Consider the following 15939-nt stretch of genomic DNA (forward strand, 5'->3'; position numbering starts at 1 on the left):
TATTCGCATGTGCATGTGAATTGTTTGATGAAAATTCAAAGAGAAATGCATGCATGAGTTTGTTAAATCTTATTGAAGGAATTGTTTGAGAAGGGAAAGAATTGGAGTTGAAAGGTTATGTTAGGCTTAACCAAGTGTAAGTTTTAGTATTCAAGAGTGCATTTTGTTATGCCAAAATTTAGAATATCACTTGGTCATGTTGGTTCAATGAGATAAATGGGTTTTAGTGCATGGTTCAAGTTACTTGAACCTTTAGTATGTCTTTGAATAGCACATTGTATTTGGTTATTGAATTAACAATTGTGAAACTTATGACTTTAGGAAAGTGTTAGAAGGGATTTGTATGTTAAATTGTTACTTTGATATGGCATTGTTGATAGTACAGAATGGTGGATTATGTCATGGCATATCAATATGCCACAATAAATTCTCAAGTTTGTGTACTTGAATTTGGAAAGAACATCAAAGAATGGGCTCGGTCATACATATTTTGTGCATATCATCCACATATACTTTATTTGGCAAGTGAGAATATTAAGGAGAATGTTAGCAGAAAGTGACAGAAAGAAAGAAAAGAAAATTGCTTTGTAGATTCATTTTAAGCTAACATGTAAATATGTATATTTTCCTATTTATTAAAGAATATAATTTTACACTTTCCATAACTTGGAAATATATTTAGAAATGTGTATAAAATCTTTTTCAGAGATATAGAATGTTATGTTAGAAGGTTGTTGCGATGGGGAACCCATGAGTGACAGAGATGCAGAAAGTTCTTACATGCACACCGCCATTAGTGAGCGGCCTCAAACTAGAAAATCAGAATTTGTACAGTCTGTTAGAAGTGCATGTGGATGAGGATTGTACCCAGAAGGAATTTTAGAATACACTCACATGGCCAAGGCTCCAAATCCATGCCTCAGCCTAGTCCGATCGGCAAACCAGAATAGAATAAAGAAAAAGAAACAAAAACAGAATAAGAGATAGAAAACAGAAAGGAAAAAAGAAAATTTAGTTCTTAGCAAAAGTTTATTTATTTTGTATATGTATTATGCAACTTGCATTAATTAGAATTTTATATGTGCCCGACTATATTCTTTTATATTAATTGTTCTTGCATGTTGATAAGTAGCAAATTAGTATGGGAAAGAATGTGAAGGGACAGAAGAGAAATTTGAGAAGTAGCAAATTGAGTATGAGAATGAAGAATAATAAAAAAGAATGAAGAATAATAGAAAAGAATAAGTGAGAAAGGAAAGCCAGAATATGAGTAACGGAGGAAAAATAGTAGTGTAGTTTGATTTTACTTACTAAGCAATTAGTGCTTACTCTGTTATTTTACTATTTTTTGCAGGTACTAGGTGAAATACGGTCGGATGGGAAGTCAATAGGTAGAGGAGTTTGGCAGCACTGTCCAAGGATATTTTGCACTTGTTGATATATATTAGTTGTTTTGTGTAGAGATATATAAATTAAAGTTAGTGTTTTTGGTCTACATCATATATATGTATGTATGTATGTTTTTTAAGAAATATTTAGTGGATTTTATCATATATCTCTCAAAGAATTACTAGCTAGAGAATATATTACATTTTTTGTATCAGAGCTAGGTTTTGGGAAAAGTAAGGTCTTTTTATCAGAATTGACAGTGTGCCTCTCCCGCCGCATTGATGTGCCATAGCTGATCGTTGTAAGTTATTTCTTTTCTTACTTGTGCTAGATGAGTTATTTTAGTTAACTAATTGTATTGGTACTATGTGTTTTAGATGAGACGTACGACTCGATCTGGTAATAAGAATGCATCGAGTATAGGTGAGCCATCCAACCCGTTAGGATCTACTCCCCTTGTCCTCGATGAAGCGTGGATTCGTAATATCATTCAGTAGGTATTGAGGGAGAGTTAGGGGAGACCTATATCGAAGAGAGTTGAGACACCAGTTGTTGTACCAACCACCAGAGATGACAGAGAAAAGCTGTTACCCCCGATAGTACAAAGCCATCTTAAGCCTATTTATGGGTTACCTAGTTAGCATCAACCGCCAGAATTCAGAGGTACGACTAATGTAACGCCCCACTTGAGGTACGTAGTTATTGTTTCCTCTTTCGCCCTCATTTGAGTTGTTTTTGGTAATATTGTTTGATAGTTATTAGTATGAGTGTTGTGTGGATTAATTGCCTTGAAATGGGTTAAAAATAGAAGAAGTGTAATATGCCGAGCTTCGCCGGGGCGAAGAAGAATCTTCGCCGCGGCGAAGATGTGTTGAAACCACCGGAAACTCTCTGGACGGTTTCGCCGCGGCGACAGAAGTTTCTTCGCCGCGGCGACAGGCCGATTAAAATGTTGCTCAAGTTTTAGATATTTTCTTCCCTAAGGGCAATTTGACCATTCTACCCCTAATTAGCAGGAAAAGTGGGGAGTTAATTGTAAGGATTTTTCATGGAGAATATGTTGATATGGGGGTGAGTTTGTAATGAATCAAAGGATATAGATGGAATTCCCAAAGAAGAGTAAGGGCAAAATGGGAATGCTTGGGTATAAATTTCATTAAAAGGAATTAAGAGTTAGCAAACCCCTCATTCTTCTTCTCAAAAACGCAACCCTCCATTCTTGTTCCTCTCAATTTCTCTTTCTTTTGATCAAGGAGTTCCAAGGGGTTTTTGAAGTGATTTGGGGTAGAAAAGCAACCTAAGGCTTCCTAAGGTAAGGATTCCTACTTAAGTTGTGTGATTTGTGAGTTTTAGTTCATATTGAAGTTTGAAGGTTTTTGTTCTTTTGGTTAAGAGTAGAGAAAAAGTCAAGCAAAACAAGTGAAAGGAAGAGTTGGTGAAGTCTCTCCATAACAAGGTAAGTAAACCCCAACCCAAGTTGAGATTTAAGAATTTTCTTGATTAGGGTTTTGATAGAAATGATGTATGTATGTGATATACATGTGATATGCCATGTATGGAGGCTTAAATAGAGATTTCTATGCCTTGTGATTGTTTATACCTTGCAAATATGAGAAATGAGTTGTTGGGTTGGAAAGGTAGTTTGAGATGGAATTGAAGGGGTATTGTGGATCCCTTTTTGGAAGTGCTTTCTTTGACAGGTTTTATGGTTATGTGAAGGGGTTTCTCCCCATTTTGGATGGTTAGAGAAAGATTTAGAATCATTGCTATAGTAGAGTTTTATGATGCACTTGAGTTGTTTGATGAAATGCCTAATAGAGGTTTGAGTATGAGTAGTGAACCTTAATTCTTGCAACATTGCATGTTGGCATTTCATAAGTGCATTAGTGGAGATGAACCATCCATAGGCACTAATTGTGCATTGAAAAGTGACCTAAGAAAGTGTAGGAAAATTGTGTATGCAATTACCCTATGAGTAGAGAGCTTGGTGGATGCAACTACTCTAAGGGTAGAGAGAATGAAAAATGCTAGAATAGAGTGAATTAGAAGAGTAGAATAGATGGGTTGATGCTTTGTGATCATCACCCGACAGTTATGGGAATCGGGTTGATGCTTTGTGATCACCACCCGAATAGCCCTTAGAGATGGGTCGATGCTTTGTGATCGTCACCCGATGAGTAGTAGAAACGGGTGGATGCTTTGTGACCACCACCCGGTTAGTTATTAGATAAGTGGGTTGATGCTTTGTGATCATCATCCAACATTTAGTAGAAGTGGGTTGATGCTTTGTGATCATCACCCGACAGTGACTAGAGACGGGTTAATGCTTGGTGATCGTTACCCAAAAGTCATGAGAAACGGGTAGGTGCTAGGTGGTCTCCACCCGATAGTTAGGAAAACCGAGTAGGTGCTTTGTGATCCCCACTCGGTAGTCACTAAGAACGGGTTGGTACTGTGTGAATTCCACCCGATAGTCATGGAGAGTGAGATGGTGCTGTGTGAACGCCATCCGGCCGTACCTCCGGTAAGATGAGGCCATGGTATTTAGTAGAAACAGAAACAGAATTAGAAAAGGAAAGAATTAAGAGTTATATACGGGGACAGACAGTTAGAGGGTTTACTTACTGAGCATTATTTTGTGCTCACCCCGTTATTTTCCTTTGTGGATGCAGGATCTAGGTGATGAAGCAGTCGGAGGGGCGTTGGCAAGCGAGAGAAATAGCTACACTGTTTCCCCCTGTTTTGTCTTTTAAAATACATTTTGTAAACAGCACTCTTTATGTATAAAAGACACATGAATTATAATGAAAAGAAAACTTTGGGCCCAATTTTACATTGTTATCATGCATGCATTGTACTAGTTTTCAGTAGATGTTACAACTAACCCATTAGTGGCAGAAGAATGGATTAGATCCATAGAGCGTACGATGACACTTTTTCCTAAGACAACCAAATGCTTGATGCATTTACAGATACAGCAAAAATAATGAGATCATACATTTTGTTGTTAATACACCAACAAGGATTGATGTTACCAATGAACAATCCATATGGACAATGATAGATTCATCTGTTACATGCCAGAAGCATGGCAAGCCGATTAGAGCCAAGGATATTGTTCCTAGGGAACGAAAGACACAAAACCAAATAGGTGCCAATATTGACAATACTAGAACAATTGACGATTCCATACCTTCTAAACCAACTATAGAAGAGTTGACAGTCCCTGAACGGACACACATCCCTGAAGAGGAACAAATCCCTAAAGGAATGCAAGAACATAGAAATGAAGAAATTTCTATAAACTATTCTCATAGTAAAGAAATGAGGAATCGTGAAACAACTATTGTCAATAACATATTTTCATACGCAGTGGCCACTGAAATTATGAATGATGAATTTGAGCCACATTCTGTTGATGAATGTCACAAGAGACATGATTGGCCAAAATGGGAAGAGGCAATTCAAGCATAATTAACCTCCCTAACAAAACGTAATGTATTTGGACTTGTAGTCCAAACACCTGAAAACGTGAAACCAGTAGGATATAAGTGGGTATTCACAAGGAAAAGAAATGAGAAAAATGAGATTGCTAGGTATAAGGCCAGACTAGCAGCTTAAGGTTTCGTATAGAGACCCGGAATTGACTTTAATGAGACATATTCACTAGTGATGGATGCTATTACATTTCGATACTTGATTAGTTTATCAGTCTTAGAAGGACTTGATATGCGTCTCATGGACGTTGTCACTGCGTATTTGTATAGGACACTAGATATTGATATTTATATGAAAATCCCTAAAGGATTCAAAGTGCCAGAAGCAAATAAAACGAACATGCATTCAATTAAATTGCAAAGGTCGTTATATGGGTTGAAACAATTAGGATGAATGTGGTATAATCGTTTCAGTGAGTATCTGATAAAGGAAGGATACATTAATGATCCTGTATGTATGTGTGTCTTTATAAAAAGGTTAGAATCAGGATTTGTAATTGTGGTAGTATATGTCGATGACAAGAACCTAATAAGGACTCCTGAAGAGGTCACAACAGCTGCTAAGTACTTAAAAAGAGAATTTGAAATGAAGGATCAAGGGGAAACAAAGTATTGTCTCGGCCTGCAGATCGAATATTGTTCAAATGGAATTTTGCTCCATCAATCAAATTATACAACAAAGATCCTTAAGCAATTTTAATATGGATAAATCTCACCCCTTAAGTACCCCATTGGTAGTTTGGTCTCTTGATCCTAAAAAGGATCCATTTCGTCCTAAAGAAGATGATGAAAAGATACTTGGCCTTGATGTATCGTATCTAAATGCAATAGGTGCATTATTATATTGGGCACAATGTACGAGACCAGACATAGCATTTGCAGTGAATCTATTGGCAAGATTTAGCTCTACACTAACTCGCCAACATTGGAATGGGATCAAACATGTATTTCGTTACCTCAGTAGAACAAAAGACTTGGGATTATTTTATCCAAGGAAGTCTGATAATGATCCTAAATTAGTTGACTATACGGATGTTAGGTACCTTTCTGATCCTCGCAAAGCCCACTCACCTATGGGATATGTTTTCACTTATAATGATACTGCAATATCATAGCGCTCTACAAAATAAACATTTGTTGCCGCTTCCTCTAACCACTCCGAGATTCTTGCACTTCACAAAGCCAGCCGAGAATGCATATGGTTAAGATCTGTCATCCATCATATTAAAAGTACATGCAAATTGCATGTACCTCAGACGCTGCCACAATTATAAATGAAGATAATGCATCATGTATTGCTCAAGTCAGGGGGGGTATATCAAAGGAGACAAAACTAAGCATATTTCACCAAAGTTCTTTTACACACATGAACTCCAGCAAAATCGAGAGATTGATGTCAAACAAACATGCTCTAGTGATAATCTTGCAAATTTATTCACTAAGGCCTTACCGACATCAACATTTGAAAAGTTAGTGTATAACATTGATATGTGGCGACTCAATAAGTTACTAAATTAATTCTACTATTATGAGGGGGAGCATTGATTAAGAGGAACATCAATTAGGGGGAGTGTTTAGAAAATTTTATTGTATTGGACATATGTTCACTGTACTCTTTTTTCCTTGATCAGGTTTTGTCCTACTGGGTTTTCCTAAGAAGGTTTTTAATGAGGCAGTATGAAGCAGTCCATCTTCATGTTACAGTTTCATTATAGAGTTGTATTTCTTTACTTAGGTTTTTTCTCAATGGGTTTTTCTTGAGTAAGGTTAAATACAATCATTTGTAAATGGTGGATGTCCAAGGGAGAGCATTATAAAAGGTGAACCTCCACCATTTACCTAGTGGTGGAGGAAACCTTACGGCAATTAAAGGAGGGGAAGGCAACCACCAATCCCTTTCAGTTTGACACATCCAAGACTTTTATGAAAGAAATCATACTACTAACAACTCTCAATTCTCTCACTTTCATCCCTTTTATTTTACTTTCTTCACTTTATCTTTCCTGAATTATTACTGAATAACACCACTAAATTATAACAGTGGGCATGGGTACCCATGTTTACTAGGTGTCCTAGGGCCCGATAATTACCCTCCTAGGAATTTTCCCTGGAGACAGGGTTAAATAGCAAGCCCAGCCAAGGGCAGGTTTGGAATTGGTATACCCACCCAAATAAACAAGTCTTGGAGGTTGATTTTCTCTAATAAAAATAATATTAATGAGACAACTTACTAAATGCCTTATATTATCATGGGTTCCCTATTAAAAAAAAAGCAACAAGCCTCTTATAGGGTAGATTACGGATTTAACCTTATGGAGTTTACGTATTACAGTCTAGCTACTTACTATTAACAGTATCACCATCTCCTTGTAATGACGGAGTCACGGAGCCAACAATTTGTTTCAGTGGGGGCAAATTAAAAGAAATAATCAAAATATTAAAAAATTAAACATTAAAAGAAGGAAAAATTGACCATAAAATTAAACTTGAGGAACCAATCAATACTTCTATTTTGAACAGCTGAAGAATTTAATTATTAGAGAAAAAAATAATTTGCATTATAAAATATGCTAAAAGAAGAGAAAAGATAATTAAGAAGAAATAGAACCAACGCTTTTCTATTCCAAAGTTGAGTGTACATCATCTTTCACAATAAATCTATTTATAGTCTCAAGATTATGAAATATTATAAATGAAATTAAAAGCTAATAAAATGCTTTGAAGTTGTAGAACTTGAAAGTTTCAAGAGTTAGAGAAGATGAAATATTAGGAAGTTATAGAATTGCAAGGGACATCCACATTTATTCATAACGCTCCCCCTTGGATGTCCATTACACAAAGAATATGCCTTGTTAAAACCTTACTAGGAAAAAACCCAATAAACCTAGTGAAGGAGAAAGAGTACATTATTCTTGTGTATAATACGCATTTGGAAACTATCTCATCAAAAACCTTACCAGGAAAATCCAGTGGGATAAAACCTTGGTCAAGGGAAAAAGAGTATAATGTGTATTTACTCCCCCTCATGATGATATCACTTAAGATTTTTGTACTGACGCATTCCAATATTGTATACCAACTTTTCAAATGTTGTAGTCAGTAAAGCTTTAGTGAATAAATCTGCCAAATTATCACATCTATTTAACTTCAATATCGCTATTCTTTTGAAGATCATGAGTGAAGATGAATTTTGGTGATATATGTTTCGTCTTTGATATAAACTCCCTTTAACTGAGATATGCATGCAGTATTATCTTCATATAATGTTATAGGAACTTCTTTGTTGTAATCGATGCCACATGATTCTTGACCATGTTGGGTTATTGATCTAAGCCAAACACATTCTCAGCTTGCTTCATGGATAGCTATTATCTCAGCATGGTTTGAAGAAGCAGTAGCTATAGTTTGTTTTGTAGAACACCATGAAATAGTCGTACCTTCATGCATGAACAAATAACCTGTTTGAGACCTAGCTTTATGTGGGTTAGATAAATGTCATGCATCTGCATAACCAATTAATTGAGGTGTAGATTCATTTGAATAAAATAAACTCGTATCTATTGTTCCTTGAAGATATTAGAATATATGCTTAATTCCATTCCAATGCCTTCGTGTCAGAGCAAACTATATGTTGCTAACAAATTTACTGAAAATGCTATATCTGGTTGTGTATTGCTAGAAAGATACATTAATGCATCTATTACACTTAGGGATCATACTTCAGGACCAATTACTTCTTCCTTATCTTCTGCCAGCCAAAAAGGATCTTTATTCACATCAAGTGATCTTACAACCATTTGGGGGCGGGGGGTTGTTTACTCAATGGATGTGCTTTATCCATATAAAATCGTTTTAAGATTTTCTCACTATCATTTGATTGGTGCAGAAAAATTCCATTCGTTAAGTGCTCAACTTGCAAACCGAGACAAAATTTTGTTTTTCCAAGGTCTTTCATCTCAAATTCCATTTTTAGATAGTTTGTTGCTGTAAGTAATTGATCTACCATATCAACAGAAAACAAAAATTTAATCGGTAAATCAATTACCTTTCTTTGCCAAGATCCGAGTATAGATTATACCGTTTGCATGTTTATAAACAAAATTTGTATAAAGTAAATCCATTCAATGATTAGAATACTTACATACATTTGGAGGCTCCTTCGAATATCTCTAATTTTGGACAGGGACACTATTCATGGTAGTGTTCATGGTTACTGTTCACGTGATTTTTCGCCAATCGATCCAAAGTAGGATCGCACTCACGGAAGTCCACACAAAGATAATCCGCAAAACCCTTGATTATTTTGCTAGAATAATCAAGGACTTCAAGAATCAAGAAAGAAGAACAAGAAAAATTTTCTTCTTAAGAGAGAGAGATAGAGTGGCTAGGGTTTAATTGAATGAATAATTCTCGTCTTTTAATTTTAAGTTGCACCTGTATAGTGCAACAATTAAAACTCTATTCCACTTAGGAATAGCCATGGGCTCCAACCCTAGTTCACCCTTGCAACCAAACACACCCTTTATGGTATTTTAATTAATTATTATTATTATAATTAAAATCAATTAATGTATATAATAATATATTAACATTCAATTAATATCAATAATTCATTTAAATATATACATAGATATATTTAAATATAATCTCACTAATTTAATTTTAATATTAAAATTAAATACAGGCAACAACCTTAGCAAATTTAATTGCACTGTGAGATTACCAAAATACCATTTCTCACAAATTGATTCTTAAATTATCTTCTAAGTGTGTGACCCATAGGCTCCGCATCATATCGGCAGTGTGTAGTATCACAATTAAAACCAATTAATCGTCTCACTACACACAGACCAAGATTGGCCCCTAGCAAGACATCATGGCCACCCGATAGATTCGGATTTAGTGAAACCGTAGCCTGTCAATGGTTTGGTTACCGTGCAATCAAATCCTTTTCATCAACTGTTATCTCATCAAGACTGAGGTAAAGAAATAGTGTCAACCTTAGATATCCTCGACATGTTTGTATTCAGTTACTGGACCAATGACAAGAATATTAAATTGGATTGAGCATCAACTCAATTCCATAGTGGCTATAGATTTAGTGTCATTGCCATTTACTGAATTACCCAGTGAGATAACTTCTCCCGTACCCAAGAGTGATGAATCCTTTGTCGATCCACTATAGTCTTGATACACTTCTCAATGTAGCCAATCACTACCGTATGTATAGCTCTGAATAGAACTACGTTGGGCTAGTTTCAAACTACACCAATTCGTGCACAAGGCGCTCCGGTGATCTCAAGTCTAAGGATCACATGCACCACCATCTGTTCAGTATATCATTCCCGATCAGAAGTATGTCATCAACATACAACACTAGGAATGCCACTGCGATCCCACTCACTTTCTTGTAAACATAGGGCTCATCTTCGTTCTTGATAAAATTGAATTCTTTTACGGCTTCATCAAAACGAATGTTCCAGCTCCTTGAAGCTTGCTTGAGTCCATAAATGGATCTTTGCAACTTGCATACCTTCTCAGCTTGCCTATCAAGAACGAAACCATCGGGTTGTGTCATATACACATCCTCTTCAAGGTTTTCATTCAAGAAAGCCGTTTTAACATCCATTTGCCAAACCTCATAATCATGATATGTAGTAATCGTAAGCATAATCTGGATGGATTTAATCATGGCAACCAGTGAAAACGCTTCCTCATAATTAATATCATGAATTTTCTTGAAACCTTTGGTAACCAGTCATGCTTTATAAGTGTGCACCTTGCCATCATGTCAGTCTTTTTCTTGAAGACCCATTTACACCCTATGGGTTTTACCCCTCAGGTGGTTCCACCAAAGACCATACTTGGTTTTGGTACATGGAGTCCATCTCATATTTCATGGCTTCAAGCCATTTAACAGAATCTGGACCTAATATAGCATCTTCGTAGTTCTGGGTTCATCATCTTGGTAGACAAGTACGTCACCATGTTGAGTCACAAGATAACTGTATCTCTCAAGCTCATGGCATACTCTCCCATATCTACGTAGCTCTGGTGCTACAAGTTGTGGAGTAACCTCCTCCTGATGTTCAACCACTGCTTGTGGCACATCTTCTCGTCCTTCATCTAGTATATCTTGTGGCTCTAGAACTTTATCAAGTTCTACTTTTCTCCCACTAGTACTTCTTAGAAAAAATTTCTTTTCTAGGAAGACACCAGTACAAGCAACAAAAATTTTGTGCTCTTTTGGATGGTAGAAATAGTATCCTTTGGTCTTTTTAGGATAATTTGTAGGATTTTGGGCCCAGCTTATTTGAAGTCAATTTCTTGATGTAAGCTTCGCAACCCCAAATCCTTAGATAAGACAAATTGGGCTTTTGTCCATTCCATAGTTCAAATAGAGTCTTGTCTACAAACTTTGATGGCACAGGGTTCAAAATGTGAGTTGCAGTCTCCAAGGAATAACCCCAGAATGATGTAGGTAAATCACTAAAACTCATCATGGATCTAACCACGTCAAGTAAGGTCTTATTCCTCCTTTCAAACATTCTATTGTGTTGGGGTGTATATGGAGGGGTGAGTTGTGATACTATCCCACATTCTTTCAAGTATTCAGAAAACCCTGAGCTTAAGTGTTCATCTCCTCGATCTGACCAAAGAGCTTTAATACTTTTGCCAAACATATTATGTACTTCATTCTTGAATCCTTTGAACTTATCAAAGACTTCAAATTTATGTCTCGTGAGGTAGACATAACCATATCTATTAAAATCATCAGTAAATGTGATGAAGTAGGAATATCCACCTCTGGCTTCAAATGTTAGTGGACTACATACATCACTATGGATGATCACTATGGATGATCACTATGGATGATGCCTAACAGTTCAGTAGCCCTTTCACTTTGTCCTATGAAAGGTGACTTGGTCATCTTGCCTAAAAGGTATGACTCGCATACCTCAAATGACTGGAAGTCAAAAGGGTCCAAAAATTCATCCCTTTGAAGTTTTGCAATGCGAGTCTGATTAACATGACCCAATCCACAATGCCAGAGGTATGTATGTTTTTGTTCGCTATGATTAGCTTTCTTAGTTTCAACGTTGCGAATATCCTTATTGTTCAAATCAAGAACGTATAATCTGTTATATAACCTTGCAATTCCAAATAGAATGCCATTCAAACTAAAGGACAACAATCCATTATAAATCTCAAAACGATATCCTATATTATCCAAATCGGATACTGAAATAATGTTTCTAGAAATCACAGGTACAAAATAACAGTCTTTGAGTTCTAATAATAAGCCCGAAGGGAAAGAAAAACAATAAGTCCTTACAGCTAATGTAGCCACATGTGCTCCATTTCCAACTCGTAGGTCCACTTCTCCCTTGGCGAGAAATCTACTATGCCTTAGTCCCTGCACATCAGTATAAATGTGAGTACCACATCCTGTGTCAATGACCCAAGATGTTGAAGGAGAGAAGTTAATCTCAATCATAAACATTCCTGAAGTCGAAGCATCTGATTTCTTCTTGTTTACGAGGAAAGCTTTGTAGTGCTTCCTCCAGTGGCCAGGCTTGCCACAATAGAAGCAGACTACCTTCCCACCTTTCCCAACGCCACCCGCAGGCTTGAGAGCATCTTGTCCTTTAGGCTTGGGCTTGGGCTTGGGCTTGGGATTGGCCTTGGCCTTTCCCTTTCCCTTACCCTTTCCCTTACCCTTTCCTTTACTAGCAGCTACCAGTAAAACAGCCTTGGACTTCTTCAAGTCCTGCTTTGCAGTCCTTGTCATGTTCAAAAGCTCCGACAGGGTTTTCACCATAGCGTTCATATTGAAGTTCATTATGAATGGTGCATAAGAGTCAAGCAAGGATTGCAAAATTAAATCCACTTGTAATTCTGCATCCAACTCAAACCCTAAAGTCTCAGGCCTCTCCATGTGCTCGATCATTTTGAGCACATGAGGGCCAACTTGGGCTCCCTCGGTCAGGCGACTTCTAAATAGTGCTTTTGACACCTTGTACCTCTCATGTCGAGCATTCCCTTCGTAAAGCTCCTTGAGGTGTAGAATAATGGTAGAGCGTCCATATTCTTATGCTGCTTTTGTAGCACTGGTGTCATCGATTTTAACATCAAGCATTGAACGCCATCAGCATCATCAAGGAACTTTTGATAAGTTTCCTTTACTTCCTGAGTGGCATCAGGATCAGGCTCAGCCATGTATGGCTTATGAAGGATATACAATTTCTTTTTAGACTTAAGTATAATCCGAAGATTACGATACCAGTCCGAGAAATTGGATCCATCTAACCTATTTTCTTGCTCAATTATCGGTCGCAGGTTCATAATGCTCATTTTTAAGTGAATCTACAATTCAGAAAAGTAAAGTCAATATAATGTTTATTATTTCTTAATATGGTCTTTTATTAAAAATCACTCCCACTATTTTCCTCAAGCCGATAGCCCTCACTATTAACTCAAGAAAGCCTGTTGGCTTTCCTAATGGACTAAGATCCCATCTGGCCCATTTCAAACCTTCGTTGTGACAAACAAGCCAAAATGGGTTGATTAGGTAGGTCAACAAACTTAATCCACACCAGCTGATAGCTCCCACAACCAACCTCAAATGTGAAGTAAGCCAACAAGCCAATCACACAATCCAATGGCCTAGCCATCATCCTCAAGTGTGATTCCAAGCATCAGTAGAGTGGACACTACATGTTACCACATACACTCAACATGTGTACTTCTCTACTATGCCTATGATGTGTTTATCAACCTTCGCTGTGGCAAACAAGCAAAACTATCATTTTAAGTCGACCCATCATCATTAAGGAAAACTCCAATGAATTTTAGCCTCTCACTAGTAGAAGTATACCCTTCGCTATTGCGAACAAGGTTCCGACAAACAGTAGTTTGATTAAAACCATGGTGATGGAAGGCATACGTGACTTAATATATCTTATTTGAGGGTTTTTATTTAATGTCTCACCAGATTATTATCTTTGTTAGAATGACATTGTTTGGCATGTTATTAAACATTTAACCTTAGCATGCATTCTAAACAAAAAATTAAACATGTTCGTACATGGTCCACTAAAAACGATTTTCTTGAGCCTAGAGGAATTGGTAGGTCAACCTAAGGTTTAAAGGTTAATCTTGGGTCTTCAAGTCATTCCTCTTCATAGCTCCTTCGTTTCTTCTTCATGATCATTACAAATAATTTTATAATAAAAATCCTATTCTAATTTACATCAATAAAATAGAAATCTCACGTTACATACGAGGGGAGTGAGATGAGGAGAAGAAATACATGGAGATTTAAGAGAGAGAGGCAGGACACGCAGGTCTTATTTGTTTATAAAAATTACAAACAGTCCCAATAAACAATAGGTCTAAGGCTCATGTACCGGGCACCATGCAATTATCAAACAAGAACATTGCATACATTAAAAAACAATCAATTTTTTGAATTGGGTGGGTTGAATTATCAAGTTAGCATCTTAAATGTGCAGAATGAATATTTGCTTTAAAGTTTCAAAAAACTACAATTTAGCCCCTATGCGAAAAACAGAGAGGAAAAATTAAACAGTAGGTTTCTTGTCGCGGCGAAGAAGTTCTTCGCCCCGGTGAAGTTCATGCACACATGGTCGTTGCGGCACAGTTTATTTTGCCGTGGCAACCGTGAACCCCCAGAAAACAGAAATCGTTCCAGAGAGTTTTATGCCGCAGCGAAGTTTTATTTCGCCGCGGCTAGATCTACTTTTTTGAAATTTCGCTATAGCGAAGGTTTATTTCGCCGCGGTCAGATTCAACTTTTGCATCTCGCCGCGGCAAAGTGTTATTTTGCCACAGCTAATGCCGTAAAACAGTGAATCAGACACAGTAACGTCTTTTGCAATTTTTCACATAATGACACGGATCCAAATCAAATTGAATGCTTAAACATTTGACCAGGATACCAACCAACCAATACACATTCAACCAACACATTATTTAATCAAATGATTAATTAAGACATTCAACATACAAAAATTTTCAAGATTCAAAAAACACTTCAAATCATGCAATAACATGTTATCAAACAAATATACACGTTATCAAACATCAATTAAACAATATAATCTAATACCCGAGGCTCTGATACCACTTTAAGTAATTGATCTACCATACGTAGTAGAAAACAATAATTGAATCGGTAAATCAATTACCTTTCTTTGCCAAGATCCGAGTATAGATTATGCCGTTTTCATGTTTATAAACAAAAATCTATATAAAGCAAATCCATTCAAGGATTAGAATACTTACGTACGTTTGGAGGCTCCTTCGAATATCTCTGATTTTGGATAGGAATACTGTTCACGGTTACTGTTCATTGTCAACGGTTAATGGTTACTGTTCACGTGATTTTTTGCCAATCGATCCAAAGTAGGATCGCACTCACGGAAGTCCACACGAAGATAATCCGCATAACCCTTGATTATTTTGCTAGAACAATCAAGGACTTCAAGAATCAAGAAAGAAGAACAAGAAAAGTTTTCTTTTTGAGAGAGAGAGATAGGGTGGCTAGGGTTTTAATTGAGTGAATAATTCTCTTGTTTTAATTTTAAGTTGCACTTATATAGTGCACCAATTAAAACCCTATTCCACTTAGGAATAGCCATGGGCTCCAACCCTAGTTCACCCTTGCAACCAAACACACCCTTTATGGTATTTTAATTAATTAATTAGTATTATAATTAAAATCAATTAATATATATAATAATATATTAACATTCAATTAATAATAATAATTCATTTAAATATATACATAGATATATTTAAATATAATCTTACTAATTTAATTTTAATATTAAAATTAAATACAGGCAACAACCTCAGCAAATTTCATTGCACTGTGAGATTACCAAAATACCCTTTCGTCCTAAAAGACGAAAATACCATTCTCACAAATTGATTCTTAAATTATCTTCTAAGTGTGTGACCCATAGGCTCCTCATCATATCGACAGTGTTAGTATTACGATTAACACCAATTAATCGTCTCACTATAC

Source organism: Pistacia vera, unplaced genomic scaffold (genome assembly GCF_008641045.1).
Source record: "Pistacia vera cultivar Batoury unplaced genomic scaffold, PisVer_v2 Contig3, whole genome shotgun sequence".
NCBI lineage: Eukaryota > Viridiplantae > Streptophyta > Magnoliopsida > Sapindales > Anacardiaceae > Pistacia > Pistacia vera.